This window comes from Artibeus jamaicensis, unplaced genomic scaffold, assembly GCF_021234435.1.
Source record: "Artibeus jamaicensis isolate MK-2021 breed Jamaican fruit bat unplaced genomic scaffold, CSHL_Jam_final contig_787, whole genome shotgun sequence".
NCBI classification, from domain to species: domain Eukaryota; kingdom Metazoa; phylum Chordata; class Mammalia; order Chiroptera; family Phyllostomidae; genus Artibeus; species Artibeus jamaicensis.
In genome coordinates, this window is record NW_026521972.1 from 7,398,065 (window position 1) to 7,421,117 (window position 23,053).

Below are 23,053 nucleotides of genomic sequence, written 5' to 3' on the forward strand. Positions count from 1 at the left end.
AAAGAAACTTTTGCTGGGTAAAGTATTCGTGGTTGGCTGTTTCTTTATTTGGCCCTTTTATTTATATTACCTCATTCTCTTCTAGCCTGGAAGGCCTTTGCTAAGGAAATCTATATAAAGATTTATGAAAGTTCCCTTGTATAAGATTTTTTTCTTTTAGAGCTTTTAAAATTCCCTTTGTCTTTGATTTTAGGCATATTTCTTTCTTTCTATTTTTACTGTTGTTCAAGTACAATTGTCTCCCTTTTCCTCCCACCACTTCCCCCAACCACAGATATCCCCACCTCCCACCCTCCATCTTATCCTACTTTGGCTTTGTCCGTGTGTCCTTTATACATGTTCCTTGACAACCCTTCCCTCTTTTCTCGCCCATTATCCCCTTTCACCTCCCTTCTGGTCACTGTCAATTTGTTCTTTATTTCAATATCTCTGGTTATATTTTGCTTGCTTGTTCGTCTTGTTGATTAGATTCCACTTCTAGGTGAAATCATATGGTATTTGTCTTTCACAACCTAGCTTGTTTCACTTGGCACAATGCTCTCCAGATCCATCAAGCTGTTGCAAAGGGTAGGAGCTCCCTCTTTCTTTCTGTTGTGTAGTATTCAATTGTGTAAATGTACCATAGTTTTTTGATCCACTCATTTACTGATGGGCACTTAGGTTGCTTCCAACACTTAACTATTGTATATTGTGCTGCTATGAACATTGGGGTACATAGGTCCTTTTGAATTGGTGTTTCAAGGTTATTAGGATATAGTCCCAGCAATGCAATTGTTGGGTCAAAAGGCAGTTTCATTTTTAGTTTTCTTAGGAAATTCCATACTGTTTTCCACAGTGGCTGCACTACTCTGCATTCTCTCCAACTGTGCAAAAGGGTTCTCCTTCCTCCACATCCTTGTCAACACTTGTTTTTTGTTGTTTTGGTTATCATGGCCATTCTGACAGGTGTTGAGGTGATATCTCATTGTGGCTTTAATCTGCATTTCTCTGATGATTAACGATGTTGTATTAGTCATCTTTTCATATGTCTATTGGCCATCGGTATGTCTTCTTTGGAGAAGTGTCTATTCAGGTCCTTTGCTCATTTTTAATTGGATTGCTTGTTTAAGGGGGGGTTGGTGTTGAGTTTTATAAGTTCTTTATAAACTTTGCATGTTAACCCCTTATCAGATGTATCAGCAAATATCTTCTTCCATTCTGTGGGCTGTCTTTTTTATTTTGTTAATGCTCTCCTTTGTTGTGCAATAGCTTTTAGTTTGATGTAGTCCCGAATTGTTTATTTTTCTTTTGTTTCCTTTTCCTGGGAAGATATTTCAGATATTAATTTTTAAATAAGCTTTTTATCCCTATCTCCCCCCCTTCTGCTTCTAGGACTCCAATGCTGAATACATTTTCTCTTAATGGGTTCCATAAAACCCACTGACTTTCTTTATTTCTTTTTATTCTTTTGTTCTTTTTGTTCCTCTGACTGAATAATTTTAAAGGATCTATATTTGAGTTCATTGATTTTTTTTCTCCTGCTTGTTCAAGTCTGCTATTGAAACTTTCTATTGAATTCCTCAGTTTAGTATTATACTCTTTAGCACCAAGATTTCTTGGTTTTTCTGTGTGCTTTCTATGTCTTTGTTCAACTTCTTGTTTTGTCTTATATTATTTTTCTTGTATCACTAAATTGCTCATCTGAGTTCTCTTGTAACTCTGTAAGCATCTTTAGAAATATTACTTTGAGTTCTTTGTCAGGAAATTCCTTTATTTCTATTTCTTTGGGACTAGTTATTGAAGTGTTACTGCAGTCCTTTGGTCAAATCATGGTCCTCTGATTCTTTGAGATCTTCAGTGCCTTGTATAGATGTCTGCATGTTTGAAGAAACAGTTACCTCTACCAGTCTTTATGAACTGACTTTGGTAAGGGGAAGCTTTCATCTAAAGGTGGGGGTATGTAGTAATGTGCTGTGACCTGGGGCCTAGAGGTACAGAGGATCAAGTGTGGGAGCATGTGGCACTACCTGTTCCAAAGTAGGAGGGACACTGTGGCTGATTGGCTTGCATCTCTGTGGCCCACGGCATCAACAACTACATGATCCTTGGTGAGCTCTGTGCAGTGTTCACAGAGGCCACAAGGACTGTGTGTGTCCTCAACAGGGCCTCTAGGTCAAGGTGCTAGGCACATTGCATGCATCAGTAGTGGCCAGAGCAAATGGTGTGCATGTGCTTCGCCTTAGGGCCCATCTGCAGATATCCGTGTAGTGGCTGTTGCCATTGCAGACACACTAGTAGTGGTAGGGGTCAGGGCAGGCAGAAAGGGCCAGGACCAACTGCAGATATACTGGCAGCTGTGAAAGCCCTGGCTGTCAGCATGTAATACCAGGTCTGGTATTTGGCCACAGGCATATGGTAGTGGGGGCTGGTGAGAGTGACCAGGTTGGAGGCATACAAGTACACAGCTGGAGGGGCCAGCTTCACATTAGCACAGTGGTGCAGGCCAGTGACAGAAGACAGGACTAATCCTGGTCCACAGGCAGTCCTGGAGACCCTGGCTGTTTGCATGCTCTCTTGTAGCCACATGCTCTCTCCACCCCTGGCATGAGAACAGCAGTGGAGGCCAGTGATGGGGTCAGGTCGGCAGCCTGCAAGTGTAGATGGAGGGGCTAGCCTTGATCGTGTGCATGGCAGTGGATCATTTCCAGGGCTCTAGACTGGCATCTTGCACTTGTGTAGCCGAGGACTGGGCTGACTGCCAGGGTGCTTCCTGGGCTCCTTTGGGGGAGGGGAATATACAGAAGAGGGGGGACTCAGGTGGCTGGTGTCAGTAAATACAGATTCTAGTGGGGCAAAAACTGTTGAAATCTGTAGTGTCTTTGGTGGCTACGCTGGCCATTGGTTTTTCAGTAGAGAGAGCTACTGTGTGTGTATGAGGAGCAGATCGCTGGGAACCACAGTCATTGCTGCTCTGTGGCTGCTGCTGATTGGTTCTGGTTTTCTTTTTTGTTCTTAGTTGTCTCCGTCTCGGCTCTGCCAGTCTGGTTGGGGTGAAATTGAGGCGGGGCCTTCCTACTGTGCTGGCGAAGCACTCACTCTCCCCCTTGTAGAGAGGGGGACTCTTTCCCAGCACGGGAGTTCTCTCTAGGCACTAAGCAATGTGAGCTTGGGAATAAGATGATCCAGGCAAAATGAAGCTGCCTTCCTTCCTTTTTAGTGTGGTTGATCTCCAGTGTATTTGTTGTTGTCAATCTGTTGGGTTGCTAGAGTTTCTGGAGTGGACTCCAGAGCTCTCCAGGAGCTGATCTTGTCTGTGGAGAGCTGTTTGATGGTTGATCTTTGCAGGGGAGACAGCGCTGGAGGCTCCTCTACCTCCATCTTGGTGATGTCACTCCTGGAGTCTGTACTAATTTTTACAGTGAGGACACTTGCTTCTTCCTCCTTTCTAAGGCTCTGATTTCTAATCCCACATTAAGTTTTATGTACCTGTGACAACTAAAAGCTTCTTTGGAAGAATTGAGATATCATGTTTAAACCTTCCAAACCAAATATAAGTTAAAATTCCAAAACAATAATGACAATAACCAAACTCCACTGCTTCACTCAGAGTGCCTTTCAGGATTTTGCTCATTTTGGGAGGACCTAACCTTCATCGCGGATGAGACACCTCTGAGCTGACTCACTGCTCTGAAAGCCCCAGCGACTGAAATGAGCCTGTGCTTTATTTCCCCTAAGGGTCTGAGGGTTAACTGCTTCCTCCCATTTAGCTCTTAAAAATAAAATGTATCAGTCTGTTTATAGTATCTCCTTCTCATTATAAGAACAGAGCTACTTTTTAATTAAATCACTAATAGGCTTTTAACCCAAGGAAAACATCTTACTGAAATAAATGATTTGTTTTCGTAATGGTAGTGGCCAGAGTGTAAACGGAGCTCTGATTGATGAGCAGTTTCTTCAAAGTGAATTCTGGTGCGGGAGTGTTCCCCTGTGCTGGCTCCTCCCCACAGCACCTCTCACTGTAAGTCAGGACGCCAGCATCTCCTGCTGGATTTGCTTCTTTGCCTCCAGTGATGCCCCTTCCTTCTTTCTACATTAGTGCCCTTCCCCTTCCTGAAATGCAATGATGGCCACGTCATTCCTCTACTTAAAACATTTCATTTCCTGGCCATTTCATGTGCCAAAATGCTGCAGGTATGATCCCCACTCGGGGCACATACAGAAGGCAACTACATCGATATTTTCCCCTCTCTCTCTAAAATTAATAAACATATTCTCAGGTAAGATTGTTTTAAAAATTTCATTACCTTTCATCTCATACGACAAAGTACAATTCAAAATAAAGCCAAACCTCCTATGATTGCTTAAAAAGCCCTGAAAATACCAATTCACTTCTCCTATCTCATCTCTTACCTTCCCCTACTTTTCACCCCTCCCCCTCTGTTTGTAGCTATATTCTGGCCTTATTGCTCCCCTCTCCTGTGTACAAATCTTTGTGCAGACTCTCTCCTTGAGCTGGAACACTCTACATCAACTTTTAACTTTACTCTTTAATGAATATTCTTCTTCTGTGATAAACTAGTAACTACAAAAATAAAGTTGAAACTTTAAAAAAAATCTTTAGTTACTTTTCAAATACAGTTTTCTGTTTATTTCTCCCATCCCAGCCCACCCCCCCCCATGCACCCCACCTCCCTCCCATTTCTACCCCCCTTAGTTATTGTCCCTGTGTCCTTTATACTTGTTCCTCTAAATCCCTCCCATTTTTTCCCCTTAAATTCTCTGCCCTCTAGTCATTGTCCCCCTGTTCTCTATTTCAGTGTATTTGTTTTTATTCTGCTTGCTTGTTTCTTTTGTTGTTTAGCTTCCTGTTAAAGGTGAGATCATATGGTATTTGTCTTTCAACACCTGGCCTATTTCACTCAGCATAATGCTTTCCAGTTCCATCCATGTTGTTGCAAAGGATAGTAGCTCCTTCTTTCTCTCTGCTGCATAGAATTCCATTGTGTATATGTACCACAATTTTTTGATCCATTCATTTACTGACAGGCACCAAGGTTGCTTCCAGCTCTTGGCCATTATAAATTGTGCTGCTATGAACATTGTGGTGCATAGGTTCTTTGAAATTGATGTTTTGTGGTCCTTAGGATGTAATCCTAGCAGTGGAATTGCTGGATCAAAAGGCAGACAACCAGACTTCCACCAAGATGGAGGTTTAGGTGGATGTACCGTGCCTCCTCACACAACCAAGTTTAGGGACAACTAAATATTAGCATCAGAAAACACAACCAGAACATGGAAAACTGAACTTTTCGGAAGTCCGCTAACAACAAATTCTTCAGCCCGACCGGTAAGGGGCGAAACCGGTGTCCGGTGAGGAGTTACAAAGGAGGGCTCCGTTGGACCCGGGTGCGGAATCCAGACGCGCGAATCCAGTCGCACGGGTTCCAAACCCAGGATTGGACCTAGTGAGCGACCGAGCAACCCACCGGGTGAGCGACTGCAGAGGAGACAGTGGGGAGGCGGTGCAGCGTGTTGACTGTGGTTGCCTAATTGCGCGTGAGTGAGGGAGTGAGCGGTTGGACCGGCGGCGGTAGACGGCGGCAATAGAGGGCTCCGTTTCCCCGCTCTGACCATGCCCCCACATACAGTGTCACAACCCAGCGACCTGGGAGTCCAAGGCGCCGCTTCTCCCACTTAAAGGGCCAGAACAGACCAAAAATGTCGCAGGGAGAACTCAAAGTCCCAGAGATAAATCTAAGTGACGAAGAAATAGCAAAACTCTCAGACGCACAGTTTAAAACACTGGTCATCAGCTTCCTCACAGATCTGGTGGATTATAGCCACAAATTAGAGAAACATATGAAGGCTAAACTAAAGGAAATGAATGGAATTCCACAGGAAACCCATAGAGATGAAAAGGAAACTGGGACTCAAATCAATGGAGTGGACCAGAAGAAACCAAATAATGGCCAAACAGAAAAGAGTCAAGGAGCAAGAATTCAAAGAAATGAGGAGAGTCTTAGGAACCTCCAGGACATCTTTAAACGCTCCAATATCCGAATTATAGGGGTACCAGAAGGGGGAAAGACACAACCACCAGTGGAAAAACTATTTGAACAAATAATAAAAGAAAATTTCCCCAATCTGGCAAAGGAAATAGACTTCCAAGAAATCCAAGAAGCCCAGAGAGTACCAAAAAAGTTGGACTCAAGAAGAAACACACCAAGGCATATCATAATTACATTAGCCAAAATTAAAATGAAGGAGAGAATCCTGGAAGCAGCAAGAGCTAAGGGGACAATCACCTACAAAGGAGTCCCCATCAGGCTGTCAGCAGATTTCTCAAAAGAGACCTTACAGGCAAGAAGGGGCTGGAAAGAAATATTCCAAGTCATGAAATCTAAAGACCTACAACCAAGATTGCTCTACCCAGCAAAACTTTCATTTAGAACGGAAGGACAGATAAGGTGCTTCTCAGATAAGACCAAATTCAAGGAGTTCATCATCACCAAGCCCTTATTATATGAAATGTTAAAGGGACTTATCGAAGAAAAAGAAGTTAAAGAAACATGAACAGTGAAAGGACAACAAACTCACAGTTATTAACAACCACACCTAAAACAAAAGCAAACTAAAAGGACAGCTAGATCAGGAGTGGAAACATAGAAATGAAGATCTCAAGGAGGGTTAGCAACAGGGGAGTGGGAGGAGGAGATGGGGGGAGAAGGTACAGAAAACAAGTAGCATAGACAGTAGATAGAAAATAGATGGGGGGGGCAAGAATAGTATGGCAAATATAGAACCTAAAGGACTTGAGACACATGGACATAAACTAAAGGGGGGTAATGGTGGGGATGGGGGGGCAGGGTGGAGGGGAATGAAGGGGGGAATAGAACAACTGTAACAGCATAATCAATTCAAAAAAATAAATTAATTAAAAAAAAAAGGCAGACAACCAACCCAATTAAAAAATGGGAAAAGGACTTGAACAGACACTTCCCCAAGGAGGACATACAGAAGATCCAGAGACACATGAAGAAATGCTCAATATCGCTAGCTATCAGAGAGATGCAAATTAAAACCACAATGAGATACCACTTTACACCGGTCAGAATGGCCATCATAAACAAAGCAACAAACAAGAAATGTTGGAGAGGTTGTGGGGAAAAGGGGACCCTAGTTCACTGTTGGTGGGATTGCAGGCTGGTGCAACCATTATGGAAAACAGTATGGAATTTTCTCAGAAGGATAAAGTTGAAACTTTTTAAATCGGCAGGTAGAGGAAGCATCTCTGACAGAGTGGTCCTAGATTCTGAAGAGGAGAACACATCCACCCTCTAAAGAGAAATGAAGATGGGCCTGCGAGAGCATGGCTCACGAGTTGGGAAAATTATGGAATATTTGTGTAATACAAAAGAAGTCAGCATAGTGAAGAGTGAGAGAATGGGGGACCAGGGTAGAGAGAAAGGGAGGAAACGAGGCTGAAGGGGAACAGTGTCTGAACAGTGCATGGTGTCCCAGGCCATTCTGGTGACCTAGCATTTCAGTCTCAGATCACTTCTAAACTACTGATGAGTTTTAACCAACTAGGAGGCTTAATCTGAGTGATGCCTTGCACTGATTGCTTTGTTTTCTTTGTGAATGGTGGATAAAAGTGAGAGAGAGTAAAACTGGCAGGCAAGAGACCAGCTAGAAATATACTGTGATATCCAGGAAGGGTATAATGATGGCTTGGGTTAGGGTGGAAGCATTGAGAAAAAAATGCTATTACTATAGGATATACTTTACAGGAAGAGTCAGAGAGGATTTGCTGATGGAGAGGAAATTGAGAAAAAAATCATCTGGCATTTAGGCAGAGAATTTCAGAGACTGGAATTTTTCTACAATTGCTGAGGGCTCTTTTTTTTTTTCTGGAATGAAAACACGTGACAGACAAGAAACAGTATAGATTCCCTAAGCTTATCACTCATTTATTTTGACAGCTTTTTGCCTCACTAGAGTTTAGTTGCTCTCTTCTCTACCCAACTCCATTCATGAATGGCTTCAAGATGCTTATTATCTATATCAACTAAATCAAGTGAACTGTGGTAGATGACCTTGCCAGGACAGCACAGTTGTCTGCTTGCCAGAAAGTCACGACACGCTTTCTCCTCCCAACCTGCTCTGTAAACCACAGTCACTAGCGTCAGGCTTACTTTCCCAGAGAACCACTTCATTTAACTTCCTACTGGGCTCAGCATTGTTGCCATGCCCCACCACGCCCAGGACCAGGTTTATCCTCTGCGCTTAGTTATTCTCTTCTTATACATCCTGTGTTTCAGGTAGAAAGAGCTCCTCTGTGTTTCTTGAATACTCTAGAAGGATTTTACCATCATTTGCCCTTTTTCTCTTGCATTCTTCCACAAAATATATTAGAATCCCATCCCTCTAACAAAATTCTATTAGTGTCAGGACTTGGAATAGTATTAATGGAGGTGGTTAAGAGAACTAGTTAAAGTAACACGGGTTGGAACCCTTCTTCTCTTACTCTGTAGATGTGTGGCCTCTTGCAAGTTCTTACCTTCTCTATGAGCCAATTACTCTTTCTTTAAGATGTGGAAAATAATAAGATGTATTTTATAGTTTTTCTCTAAAAATCAAGTAAGGTAATGCACTGACATACTTCATAACAACATTTGGCATAAATTAAGCATTACATTAAACATAGATATTGATATCTTTATCAATGCTCACTTTAAATGCTCCAACTATATCTGAAAAACTCTTGACATCAGTTTGAACAATCAACTTGAATATCAGGTTATTATTGCAGTTGTTTGTGTATATATTATGATACACATGCATCACTATATATGTAATATATATACATATCCATATGTATGACCAAAATAACCTCTTAACATTGTCACTGTTATAACAACTTGTCTAAATCTCTTGCATACTTATCATATCCTGCTGTGCATTAAGAGTGTGTATGTAACCAAACACTCAATAATTTCCTATGCTAAACATTTTCTCCTCTGCCCTACACCTAATTCTTAGAGATCTTGTTCTCGTCTGTTTGTCACATTGCTTATACCTGCAACTCCTGCTAAATGAGATTTAAGCCACCGCTCTTACCCACTCTGTCATGGGTAATTGGGACTTGAATGGAAACTTGGCCCTAGTTTTGCCAGGTACATTCTTTCGCTCCATGATTAGAAATTGGAGTTAGAGAATCTGTCACTTTGGGGCATTGTAAAGCCTGAGCCTGGAGTGGCCATGTTCAGCTCTCAGGTACTGCAAGACAAAGGCATGCTGTGGGGACACAGAAAAATGACATCTGTGTGCCCAGAGAGAAGGAGATGGGAGATCATGTAACCATCAACTGACAGATAAAACAATCAGCTCATAGTTTTCCTTGTTCTTGGTATCAGTCCCCTTTGTGGCTGAGGTCTCTTAGTTGAATTTCCCTGGACCCTCCCACAAAATCACCCCTAGTGTTAGCAGATTCCTGCCCCTAACAGGTGAAACCATACTTGTTGGAGACCATGTGCGTATCTCCTTTCCCTCTATGTGCTCTTAGCTGGGGGATAATCCTCTTTGTCTCTCTCATCCACAACACGGGAGCTCAGTGCCTCAGAGAACAGCAACAACCTGGATAACTCGCCCTTGTGGCTGTGGCAGGGAGGGGGGTGGGTAGAGGTGGGAGAGGGTAGAAGGGAGATAAATGGTAATAGAAAAATTCAATAAAAATAAACTATTAAAATTAAAAACATGTACCATATTTAGCATAATATCGTGACAGTAGGGGATTATATAATAGGGGAGAACTGTGACCCACCCCACCACTCCTTTGACATTGTGTCTGTAAGTGCTGACTCTGACTAACACGCAGCTTGTAGATAAACGGAATGTCTGTACAAGAATCCTAGGAATTAGCTTCAAAAGATATAGCCTGCAACCTTCAGGCATTTCAGTTCCAGGAGATTTGCTGACCTTCGACCGTGAAGCCAGGGCAGTGTAAAGTCAAATGATGTGAATCCAGGATGACTAAACCAGGACGATGCACCTGGACCAGCACTGGCCTTATCGGAATGGAACTGTTCACCCCTCGCCCTCCGTCTCTTTGTTCTGTTCCCCTCTCCCTCCTTACAAAAACCTCACCTCCGCTGCGATATAGCAACGGGCTTTGAGACAAGAGTCCCCCAGCTTCCAGGTGGCTGGCATCTGAAAATACACCACTTCCCTTTACATCAGCACCTGCCTTTCCAGTACTGGCTTTTCTATAGACAGCCAGACCTGAGCCTGGTTACAACTGCTCAGAATACTGGATTGGACTTACTTAAAGTGAGTTTAATTAATTTTTTTGAGAACTTTGGAGGCATTTTACAAAACTCCTTAAGATTTTTTCTAAGACCCTAGACTGTGACAAACCTGAGTTGGGAATAACTAAATTGGACTGAAATATAATGAGAAACATAATTGTTTTTTCTTATGGTAAGTCACATGTCTTTGGAAAAAAGCAAAGATACTTCCTGGTTAGATGCTTACTCTAGTAAACAACAATTTTTCTGAAGCTGAATTGTATCCAAGAGGTTTCACTGTTAACCAAGTAGAAGACAGATGATAAATTTTAGATGCTAAATCCTAAATGAACATTTCAAAGCTTTCATAGATGTATGTTTTCAAAACTACAGTTTATGTGGAATTGAAAATATAACTTTTGAAATATAATTTAAAAGTCTTGGCCCTGTGAACGTGGCAATGTCACAATCAGTGGCAAAGTCCATACAGAGTCTCCCAGAGAGAATAGAGCATAGATGTTGTGAGCCAGGGTTGGGGAGTCAGGCAGCTTGTCTTCGAATAAATGCTATAAACTTGTTAGTCGTCCTCTAGCTATAAAATGGGAGTGATAATAACAGCATCTATATTATATATTTCTTTTGAAGATTAAAGGAGTTGATATGTTTCAAGCACTTGCACTTTAAAAAAACTTTATTGTTGTTCAAGTACAGTTGTCCCCATTTCCCCCATCACCCCCCCCAATCATCCCCACCTCCCACCCTCGATCCTGCCCCCTTTGGTTTTGTCCAGGTGTCCTTTATAGATATTCCTGAAAACCCTCTCTCATTTTCCCCCGTTCTTCCCTCCCACTCCTTTCTGGTTACTGTCAGTCTGTTCTTTATTTCAATGTCTCTGATTATATTTTGCTCACTTGCTTGTTTTTCGATGAGGTTCCACTTATGGGTGAGATCATATGGTATTTGTCTTTCACTGCCTGGCTTATTTCCCTTAGCATGATGCTCTCTAGTTCTATCTGTGCTGTCACAAAGGGTAGCACTTACACTTCTAACTAGCCTTTTACTTAGTACTTTGACACGGTCTTTGCTTTATGTGTTTGCTTGTGTAATTGTGAAATACTTTAAAACCTTGCAAAAAGGAACACAGTAGCCACTAGGCTATTTGATTTAGTATGGAAACTGAGAACTTAGTCTTTATGAATTTCTTTTGGCTAAATTATAGTAGTGACTCTATGGCTGTGGCAAGAGCAGGGTCAAATGTTCATCTGAGTTCAAGGAATTGCTACCTGATCCTTAAAGAAATTAGGTTGTGTTAGCAAGGAAGCTAGGAATGAAGAAGGTAATAGGGTGTAATTTTGAGTAAACAGTGTTTCTGTCACAATGTACATTTCCAGGGTGATTAAGTATCTTCCTCAGCATATAGATTTTTGGTGGCATGTATTTTATCAAATGTCTGTATCATAATTTTTAACCAAATTTCTATAGTTATACTTCTTGATTGCTTTCAATTTTTCACCATGATAATAAATATGATACACATAAATATTATATAGCCCTAAGATAAATAAAAGCTTTGCTGATAGACTTGAATCCTCAGCAAGCATTTGAATATGTTTTATATATTCATATCTTTCTTATTTCTTATTTTAATTTTCCACAGGAGATATTTTTAGCTAATTAGGATCTATTTAAAGGTTCATATGAAATGTACTTAGTTATAAAATCATAACTATTTAATTATACTTGAATAATGATATATACCTTTTTGTGATCTCCATGTGTATTCTAATAATTTGTAAAGCAAATAATGGTTGTGGGATATTTAAGGACAATTAAATGTATGTCCTTCCGAAGTAACCACTCTTTTTTATGTTTTATTTTTAATTTTTTTATTTAATTCTTGTTCAAGTACAATTTTATGTCTTTTGCTCCCATCCCAGCCCCCCTCCCCGTGCTCCCCACCTCCCTCTCCTTAATCCTCTCGCCTCTCTACCCATCCCCCCACACTCCCCTCCCCTCTGGCAACCATCAAAATGCTCCTCATATCCATGATTCTGTCTCTGTTCTTGTTTGCTTAGTTTGTTTTTTAGATTCAACTTTTTTAATTTTAATTTTCTTATTTAATTGTTGTTTAAGAACAGTTTTGTCTTTTACTCCAATCCCAGCCCACCCTCCCCACCCCCAGTGCCCCCCACCTCCCTCCCATTTCCACCCCCCTTAGTTGTTGTCCATGTGTCCTTTATACTAGTTCCTGTAAATCCCTCTCCCTTTTTCCCCTGAAATTTTCTCCCTTCTCCCCTCTGGTCACTGTCTGCCTGGTCTGTATTTCAATGTCTTTGGCTATATTTTGCTTGCTTATTTATTTTGTTGTTTAGCTTCCTGTTAAAGGTGAGATGATATGGTATTTGTCTTTCACCACCTGGCTTATTTCACTGAGCATAATGCTTTCCAGTTCCATCCATGCTGTTGCAAAGGGTAGGAGCTCCTTCTTTCTTTCTGCTGCGTAGAATTCCATTGTGTATATGTACCATAGTTTTTGGATCCATTCATTTACTGATGGGCATCTAGGTTGCTTCCAGCACTTGGCTATTGTAAATTGTGCTGCTATGAACATTGGGGTGCATAGATTTTTTTGGATTGGTGTTTCAAGGTTCTTAGGATATAATCCCAGCAGTGGAATTGCTGGGTCAAAAGGCAGGTCCATTTTTAGTTTTCTGAGGAAATTCCATACTGTTTTCCATAGTGGTTGTACCAGTCTGCAATCCCACCAACAGTGAACTAAGGACCCCCTTTCCCCACAACCTCTCCAACACTTGCTGTTTGTTGCTTTGTTTATGATAGGCATTCTGACCGGTGTAAAGTGGTATCTCATTGTGGTTTTAATTTGCATCTCTCTGATAGCTAGTGATATTGAACATCTTTTCATGTGTCTCTGGATCCTCTGTATGTCCTCCTTGGAGAAATGTCTGTTCAAGTCCTTTGCCCACTTTTTAATTGGGCTGCTTGTCTTCTTGGAGTGGAGTCATGTAAGTTCTTTGTAAATTTTTGATAGTAAACTCTTGTCTGAAGTATCATTGGCAAATATGTTTTCCCATACAGTTGGTTGTCTTTTTAATTTAATACTGTTTTCTTTAGCTGCGCAGAAGCTTTTTATTTTGATGAGATCCCATTTGTTTATTCTTTCCTTTATGTCCCTTGCTCTAGGGGACATATCAGTAAAAATGTTGCTGTGTGAAATATCTGAGATTTTCTTGCCAATGTTCTCCTCTAGGACTTTAATGATGTCATGGCTTCTATTTAAGTCTTTTATTCACCTTGAATTTATTTTGGTGTATGGTGTAAGTTGGTGCTCAAGTTTCATTTTTTTGAACGTAGCTGTCCAGTTCTCCCAACACCATTTGTTTGAAGAGGCTATTTTTACTCCATTGTATGTTACTGCCCCCTTTGTCGAATATTAATTGACTGTAGAGAGTCGGGTTGATTTCTGGGCTCTCTGTTCTGCTCCACTGGTCTATGTGCCTGTTTTTATGCCAGTACCAGGCTGTTTTGATTACAGTGACTTTGTAATACAGTTTGGTATCAGGTATTGTGATCCCTCCTACTTTGTTATTTTTTCTCAAAATTGACCCCAAATAGCAGCTGCAATTCTGAAGTAACCACTCTTAACAGACTTAACAATTTTGTTTCCAAATTTTGAATTACTATGGTTAATAACAGTTGGGGAATTTCATGAAACATAGGCTAAATTAAATAAAGAACATCACCAAATAGTTCCTGGTAACTGGGGTTGTGCAGATGGGTCTTAACTCCAGGCATAATTTGTCTCTAATCAATAGCCAATTCAACTATCAAAGAGGATGGTTTTTACCTGAATTGAAAATTTCGGGTAATTGCATAATGACATTAACTAAATATCTTCCATGTTAGTTGTACCTTCATGGTATTTATCAGAGATTTAAATGTGAAAACAGATAGAATATTTTATAAAGGAGGCTATGGAAAGAACCCCATGATATCTTACCCAAGGCCAATAATCCCACCCTTTATCTTGCCTGCATCTCACTCTGCTCTTATTCTATCCAACTATTGAATTATTATCTTGATTTTACTTTGACTCAACAATTGTGAATTTTAATTTTGACCTTCTTCAAACAGCCTCATCTCTGGTGTTAAAAGTGTTATATTACATGACTGGTCTTGAGAAGGTAAAATTTTGAGGCTACTAATTCCTTAGACACTGAGTTTGATGAATTTTTCTCTTACTCAAATATTTCTTAAGGCAACAACAACAGCAAAAGTAATGCAGTAGACTCTTTAAATTTTAATTGAGTGAGTTTCAGTACTCTGGATAAGTAAGAAATGGGTACAAAGAAATACAGTGTAATACAGTGTGTAGACATGGTAATAGCTTGGCCATCATTCCCCCAAAGAAGCTATTGGGGGGGAGAGGGGCAAATTGAGTTGAGGTTAAGAACAAGGACTCAAGAATTAGACAGGGTCCCACCATACCCCACCCCCCATTAATTTAATTCCATCAATACAGCAAGGAACAACTTTTGTTCAGTTGTGTAATTGTATCTGAGGGATACATTTCTAGAAGTTAAATTGCTGAGTCAGGGAAATGATACATAAAGAAATATAATTGCTATTGTCAAACTACCCCCTGGAGGGATTGTATCAGTTTATACTTTCACCAAGAGTGAATGAATAAGCTGTTTTTTATATACCCAATAATACTATTGGGTATTATATTATAAAATATTCTGATGTTCATAGTTTGAAAAGCAAGGAAATGAGGCTCTTTAATGATTTCATTTATGTTCTTTATAAAAAAGGTTGTTTTATTTTAAAAAAGGCAAAATGAATCTAAGCTGCCTGAGTGCTTCTGTATTTCAAGTTAGAAGTTTTATTATGTATTAACAGGAACCTAATCAACAAAACAAACAAGCAAAATATAACCAAAGGCACTGAAATATAGAACAGGCTAACAGTGACCAGAGGGGAGAGGGGAGGGAATTTCAGGGGAAATGGGGAAGGGTTTACAGGCACAAGTATAAAGGACACATGGACAACAACTAAGGGGGGTGGAAATGGGAGGGAGGTGGGGAGCAGTGGAGGGGTGGGCTGGGATGGGAGTAAAAGGCAGAAAACTGTACTTGAACGATAATTAAAATTATAAAAAATTTTAAAGTTTTGTGTAATAAACATGTTTGGAGATATAAAATACACTAAGAATTATGCATATGGTGCTAGAAAAAGTATAGGCATACTAAAAATATTCTTTGTTGTAGTAATAATTTTAAAATAGTGAATAACATTTATCAAATTTTAAGTCACTTAAACCCTGGCCAAATTTTATACAAATATTATAAATTTGCATGACACACTTATGTTATATTCTGCTTAACTGATATTTTTACTGAAAAACTTGAGAATAACTAATTTAAAAAACTGTGAGTCAATGTTTTGAAAATTTAAGATTTATAAAGTATCTTGCCATTTTAAATTAAAGTATAAATTTGATCTTAGTAGTAATACATTCGTTTGGAATACTTTTCCAAGAAGCATTTGCAATCACTAAAAGAAAGAACATATGAAAAGCTATTTTTGAGTAGAAATAGCTATAGATATTGATAAAGATAAAATAATTTAATCTTAAAATAATACTTTTTCTAGCAAATTGTTTCTTTTTCAAAGAGGCAGTAATTACTGACAAAATAACTGAAGTAAACTTGTAGAAAACAATTGTTAAAAACAGTAAGTTTTTACTTATATTTTTGTAAAGAAACAGTAACATAAGTCTAGGGAATAAAAAATTTAAGAATAAATTCTGTTATGAAAAATATATAAAAATCCAGGTTGTTTAAGGAGACAAAAAAACAAAGGAAGAAAATGCTTGCACCACCTTGCCCAAAATTTATTTTTTCTCAAGTATACACTCAACAAAAATCTGTTTCCTAAGTTCTTGCAATTAGCCATGATACATGTGACCTGTTTTCTGAAATGCACTTAATAAATGGAGCTTTATTTTTAAAAAGCAAAAACAGAATAAAAGTGCTTTAAAAGAGTACTTATCAGTTTTACTTGATAGATATGTGTGTGTGTGTCCAAAACCAATGAGCCTTTTTAGTCTTATGCATATATGATGATCCTTATTATTGTAACATCCAGACATTCTTCTCTTAACTATCAGTATTTTCCTTAATTCTTTGTTCAGCAGTAAATTTTGAAAATATAGGCAAAGTATAGAAAAGACCGTGAGTCTCTTTCCTGCTTAATGTTGTTTTCTGTGAACACTGCCAGTTTAACACTTAAAATAAATGCATTAATCTGTTTAGCTCCAAAAATTAGCTGTGCATTTAACACCTCTGTGAGATCTATTCAATGGGAATAGCTCGGGCTTGATTTGTTAGCAAAGTTAGGCTTCCGTGAGCCTTCCTGAAATCTTTAATTAATGAACTTTCATTAGGTCATTGCAGAAATGGACTTCCCCGGACCTAAACATACTCTCTGCTCACACTTCAAGGGAATTACTGTTGTTCTAATGCAGCAGATATGTTCTTACCTCGTGTGAACATGGAGAACAGTGGAGATTAATACCCCTTTGACTTCTACTGATCCATTCTGAACAGGAATTCCCATTTACTCACCACCAAAAGACTTTGTAACGCTGTTCATCTTTTCACAACAGCAGCCATTAGAGATACTGATTTTGATATAGTATCAGCTATATTCTTACCTGATGTAACATAGCTTTCCAAGCCACAACAGACTTCAGTTTTGGTTGTGCCATGGTGCATAAAATAAATAAACCTTGCAGAACCAAATAAAGGTTTGTATCTGGTATTGCAGCTGACTTAAATCCTGACTGTAACGGCTAAAGGATGGAAGGATTTGGGTAACTCCTGAGAAGTAGTGGGGGCACTAGAGCTGTCCATTTGCCATTTGAGGACTTCTGGGGGGTCTTGGGGCTTGGGTCTTGGGAGTGGTGGCTCAGACAAGTACCTTAAGCACCTACATATATGCCCCACCCCCAGCCATGAAGGTGTCCCAACCTAATTGAGTTATGAAGAAATTTCTTTTACATGAACCACATTTCTAGACTGGGTTACACTCCAAAAACAGCCCCAAATCAGTGCCAAGGCAGTGGAGCCTTCGGGCTGGATTGTATCTCCCCTAAATGTTGGACTCAGCTAGTGATGGGTCCAGACGTGAGCCTGACAAAATCACTCTGGGTCCTGATTGTCACAGCACAGTGGGCTGCTCAGAGCAAGTAGAACCAGAGTCCAGCAATTTATATTTCAGCACGTGTGGGAAGGATTGTCCAGACTTGGTTGTCGAGTATTTAACTCCGCACTTACAGAGAAGAACATGGAGGCAGAGTATCGTTTCTTCTGACTCATTCTTAGCCTGTGTGTGGCATCACTGGTTCTTAGAGCAAGGAATCCCATCAGAGGGAAAATCTCAGATGCTTTGATTCTAGAACATCAGGTGAAATCATCCTGGTTAGTAGCTCTAATGGTAGTGTCTAAAATGAAAGACTCTTAAACAATATTTTAGTTCATTTCATTATCTATGTTTGTATAGCTACCAGATCACATAAAAGATAATGACATGCAAAATAGCAGAAAAATTAGCAATCCTACTTCAGTATAGAGGATTTTTCTGAGAAATAATAAATACTTTTTATATCATTTAATTCTCGTATCTTGATCACATTGTCTGAATTATATGCTCTGCTGTTCTAGACCATTGTTAATTAGCTGTACATGTCTTCCAAAGCATTTAATAAGAAAAATTTTCTGACTTTGCCTTACTCTCATAAATATTAGACCTTCTGCTTTGATTCACAGTTCTTCCTCTCTCCTTTGGTGTAGATCAAGTTATTTAACCTTCTAAGTGTTTCTTCATCTCTAAAACAAGGTTAATCATTTTGATCTTTTGCATTGGGGTTTTGCTGTGCTGTGATGAAGAACCTTAATGCCTGCAAAAGTCCCCTGGGATTTATGGATGAAAGTGCAGGATAGAAGGAGTTATTCTGCTTAAGGGAGGAAAAACAGCTATGCTTGAGTAAGTTCCCTTCACATGTATGTTCAGCCTCAGTCAACTTGAACAGAGAGTGGTCACTGGAGTGGGCAGATGTTCATACGCATGGTCTAACTGGTGAGCAGTAAAACCAGGAACACAGAGACTCACTGACCTGATCAGTCTGCCTCTTCATTTATTTATCCACTTGCAACACATGGGACAAGCATCCTTGTTGGCAGATAGGGGAATAAGAATTACTCAGTTTGTGCTTTTAAAATTAATAAGAAGAAAATTAAATTATAAATATTTCGCAAATGGATTTTAGTGAATATATCTCCATAAGCTGTCTTTCGTGTATTGCTGAGAGAGGATAAAATTCATTGTGAAAGTTTGACCCCTGCATCAGCCCATTATTTCATTGCTTTTGATCTTGGCAAAGAGCACGGGACCTTTCTTCAGGACCTGAACATCTGCTCGGCCATTTCTCTTTTAAATGCCTTTAAAAAAATACAAGGACATGACCTAGATGTCTCCTAGGAAATATTAGTCTTCTCTCTTTTCTGATTGATGTCCATTTTGGATAGTATAATATTAATTCCCAAGGGCAAACTTCAAATCAGATACAGCAAGGAAGATCTGTAACAAATCATACTCGAATCCAAATTTTATAATTTTCTTCAGTAGTAACATATGATCTTAAACTTACAGAAGTTACAAATGATTCAATTAAACAATATAAATTGTTCTGGGCTAGGATGGGTCATGCATCCAACATGCTTCCTTTTTCTGTCTTCTCCTTCAGAAAATACTCCACTTACCAGCTTTGTAAGACCATCCAGGTGTCCAGATGTCCAGATGAAAACCCCTCACATCCTCTGCTTTCAATAAGAATATGAATGAAGTGGGCCCAATGGCTCCCATTGCCACTTAAAAAGAGCTCCTATGCACCCTACTTTGCAAAGTCCCGTGAAATCCGCACCTCACCTCTAAAAGTGGTAACAGTTCCTGCTCACTGAGCATTTGCTGTGTGTCAGGTGCTGCGCACAGCATTTCACCTTTCCCAGTGCAAAGAATTCTAAGAATTCTACACAGCAAATACAGATAGTTTGTAAAATTAAAAATGTGTAAACTGACGTTAGGGAAGACGGAGGACTTTTCTCAGTCTCAAAGCTAGTGAACGTCAAAGACGAGGCACAGATTCAACCTCACTGATTCTAGAATCCTTCTCTTAAAACCTACACGGCGCTGCCTGCCTTCCAAACACATATGGAAATGAGATGCTTTGTTTTATTCCCCCTGTTGCTAGGTACTACTCTCTGTCTTCCTTCCTCTACATTCCCTAAATTCTTTATAAATGTGTTAGGTTGCAATTTTTATTGAAATATGTTTGTCTTGCATTGTTCTCAATAAGAGCTGATCGATCTACTGTATACCCTCGAAGAACTTTGATTTTTTTCCTAACTGGTTTACTTTTTTTGTTTACACCAAGTAAGATTACTTATAATTATAGTACATGCCATCACTTACATAAATGTATTTTTGTTAGCTTGGGAAAAAATAGACACTTGAGAAAACCCAAGCTAAAACATGAATTTGGCAAAATTTGACCTCTGGATTCTTAGAAGTTCTCCTTATCTGTCCTGGGTCAAACAGTCCTTTTTTCATTAGTCAAATCAACTCTTGGAGGGGTCTATTTATAATAGGCATGAGCACCTGGTGTAACCTTTTCCAGAAGGGCCGCATTTGTAATCTTCTTACATCCTTTTCTATTACTCTATTATCTTTATTAAAGTTTGTTTTTGAGGCCAACATACAGTTAGAACTTGCATTATTAATCTGAACTGACCTCTCTCTGTTTTAATTCCAGTATTTAGACCCTTTACATTTGATTCAATTTGTGACATGTTTAGATTTTAGTTATCTGGTTATAGGTTGTAAAATTGTCCCATGTATTTTAACTTCCTTTTTACTTTTTTCTGCCTTCTTTTGGGCTGAGTAAATATAATTATTTCCTTTTATCTCCTTTGTTGTTCTATTGGCTAAACACTTTGTTTTACTATGTTATAGGGATAACAATCTATGTTGTTATAACAACCCATGTTAATGGTTATTATGGGGAATCTAATACACTTCTTTAACTTATCACAGTTAATTTAAAATTATCAATTGTTAACATACCATTTCAAGTACAGAATAATACCTTTCACATTTATCTGTTATTTCTTCCCCCCTGAACTTCTTGCTGTCATTGTCAAGCATTTTACATAAAAATTTGTTACAAACCCCAAAAGCATAGCTATTGTTTTTATTGAAGCAGTTCTAATGCACATAAATAATAAGAAATGCGACTTATTTATCCTGCAGTTAAAAGTTCTGGTATTCATCCAACTTTGTATAGACACGTATTTCAATCTGGTATTATCGTCTTTTTTGTCCAATGATGTTTTTTAATGTTTCTTACGTGTGGATGTGCTGCTGTGGAATTCTTTCAGCTTCCCATGCCTGATGTCTTTGTCTGATGCTCTCTTTTTTAAAAGATATTTCACTGGGTGTAAGATCTTATTTTGACAAGTCTAAAACACGGTTTTAGAAAATTAAAGATGTTGCTTCACTGTATTCTCACTTGAACTGTTTCCAATGACAATTTTTCTGCCATTTTACTATTTATTTTTCTCTACAGTTCACTTTTCCCCCTGATTTTGAAAAATATGATTATGAAAAGATTTGGACGCACTTTTCTTCATGTTTCTCTTGTGTGAGGTTTGTTGAGAGATCTGTGGGTATAGAAAGTTCAGAAAATTTGAAAAATTATCACTCATTATAGCTGCAGAAATCTCCTTCCCCCTTTTCAAAGACTTTACTTACATTTGTCCAATAGATCACCATCTCATTTTTATTTTTTAAGCATATGGTACATAATTGTGACTGCTTCAATTTACTTTTCTGCCCATTTTAGCATCTATATCAGTTCTGTATTGGTCTTGATCGGATGATGATTATGATGATGATTATTATGATGATTATTATTATTTTGGCTGTGTTTTCCTGGTTCTTTACATTCCTAATAATCTCTGACTGGATATTAGATGCTAATGATTTTTCCTTGCTTTTGCTATTTTTGTATTTCTATGAATATTTTTGAATTTGGTTCAGATACACAGCTAAGCTACTTAGAATCAAATTCACCCGTTTTTATGACTTATTAGGCAAATCCAAAGTAGTGCCCAGTCTGTGGTTAATTATCCTTTACTGAATGAAGCAGGGCCTCCCTGACTTCTACACTCAATGTCCTGTGAGTTTTTTCCAGTTTTATTGGTAAGAAATGGCACTGTTCCTGACCATATATGAATGCTAGGCATTTGCGCTTTTAAATTTTTCAGCTGGTGCTTTTCTAGGCCTGGGGCAATTTACTCACACATGTGCACTACTAATTAGCCTGCTGCAGTTAAGGGGATCTATCCACAGATTTCTGTTTTCTACCCCTCTGAGCGGTCTTGAGCGCTCAGTATTTTCCCTTAAGCCAAATCTATGGCTAGATGTCTTTAAACAAAACCTCTGCTCCTAGATTTCAGTGTAATTCTTGAAAGCATTTTAACTTTGCTGATTTCCACAATGCAACAAATCTTCACCCTCACCCCCAAGCCTGCCTTTAACTTTTCCCATATGCTTCAAAGTAGCTGACATTCAACCCTAATCAGAAAGTCAACACTATCATACAGATATCTGTTTACCAGTCTGTCTCCCTGAAAAGAGAATATAACTGATTTTTACATTGCTACTTCTTCTTTACATAGTAGAAGTTAAGAATATGTGTTGTTGGGTGAATGATACAGAATTCTCAATCGTGTTTATAACTCAGGAGTTTAGAGGCAGTCCTGATATCTCAGAGGCTAATAATGGGAACAAGTGTACCTGGAAGTTTGAAATAAGATTCCAAAGACTCAGGTATCAAATGTTGTAAGTTAATTAATTTCCTCTCATAGGCTATTCAGGTTTTATTTACTTACATTAATTTAAATAGTAAATTAATGTAGTATAGAGTATTTTGTATTCAGTAGTAACTGAGAATTTTAAAAAGACCCTCTTTTCTTTACCAAGTAGACATTTCTCTTTGACACAGTTGAACTGCATTTTATGTGGGCTTTTAAATTGTGTAGGAAATTTTCCAAAAGGTCATCATCATTATTCCAAAAATAAGACTTTACTCCAAGAACTAGATATACTTGGAGTGTCAGGAAGCGTGCACAGGAAGCTAAATAGGAGTGGGGATTTTACAAGCCCTTCTCTGCCGTCTGACCAAGGCTGTCTTTAAGGCTTCAACTCTCTGTTTATCAACTCCAGAGAATTGTTGAGCTTTCTTTTTTCCTGATAATCTAAGAGCCATAATTTTATTTCTCGAAATTTTCTACTTCTCAAAACGTTCTGAAGTTTTTGCCAAAAATTGAATTCATATTGACTCCACTTTCTCCCTGTGGCTCTTTCTAGTTCTGCAAAACTCTTGTTCTTTGTGCTCAGAATATTCTTTTTAAAAGGCTGGCTTGCCTCCTCCTTCAGATGCTTAGCCTAGAAGCAGTATCTGGCCACTGACTCCCACTGGCATGTTCTCTTTAGTGAGGCTAATGATCATTAGAGGTCCTGGCCCTTTCTCTGTGGGTGGGAAATGCTCTACTACAGCCTTAATACCTCACGTGATAGCTCTGTGGTTTTTGCCCTTCCTGGGGAACATCTGTTATAGTTGATTTGGGACATAAATTAAATGGATA

The 23,053-nt window shown here is 38.9% G+C and overlaps 1 protein-coding gene across 1 annotated transcript in view; it reads left to right on the forward strand.

Annotated features, from left to right (window-relative positions):
- Positions 1 to 23,053, forward strand: part of ZNF804B (zinc finger protein 804B) — a 478,055-nt gene that overhangs the window by 444,450 nt on the left and 10,552 nt on the right. The gene's annotated exons all lie outside the window — the stretch shown is intronic.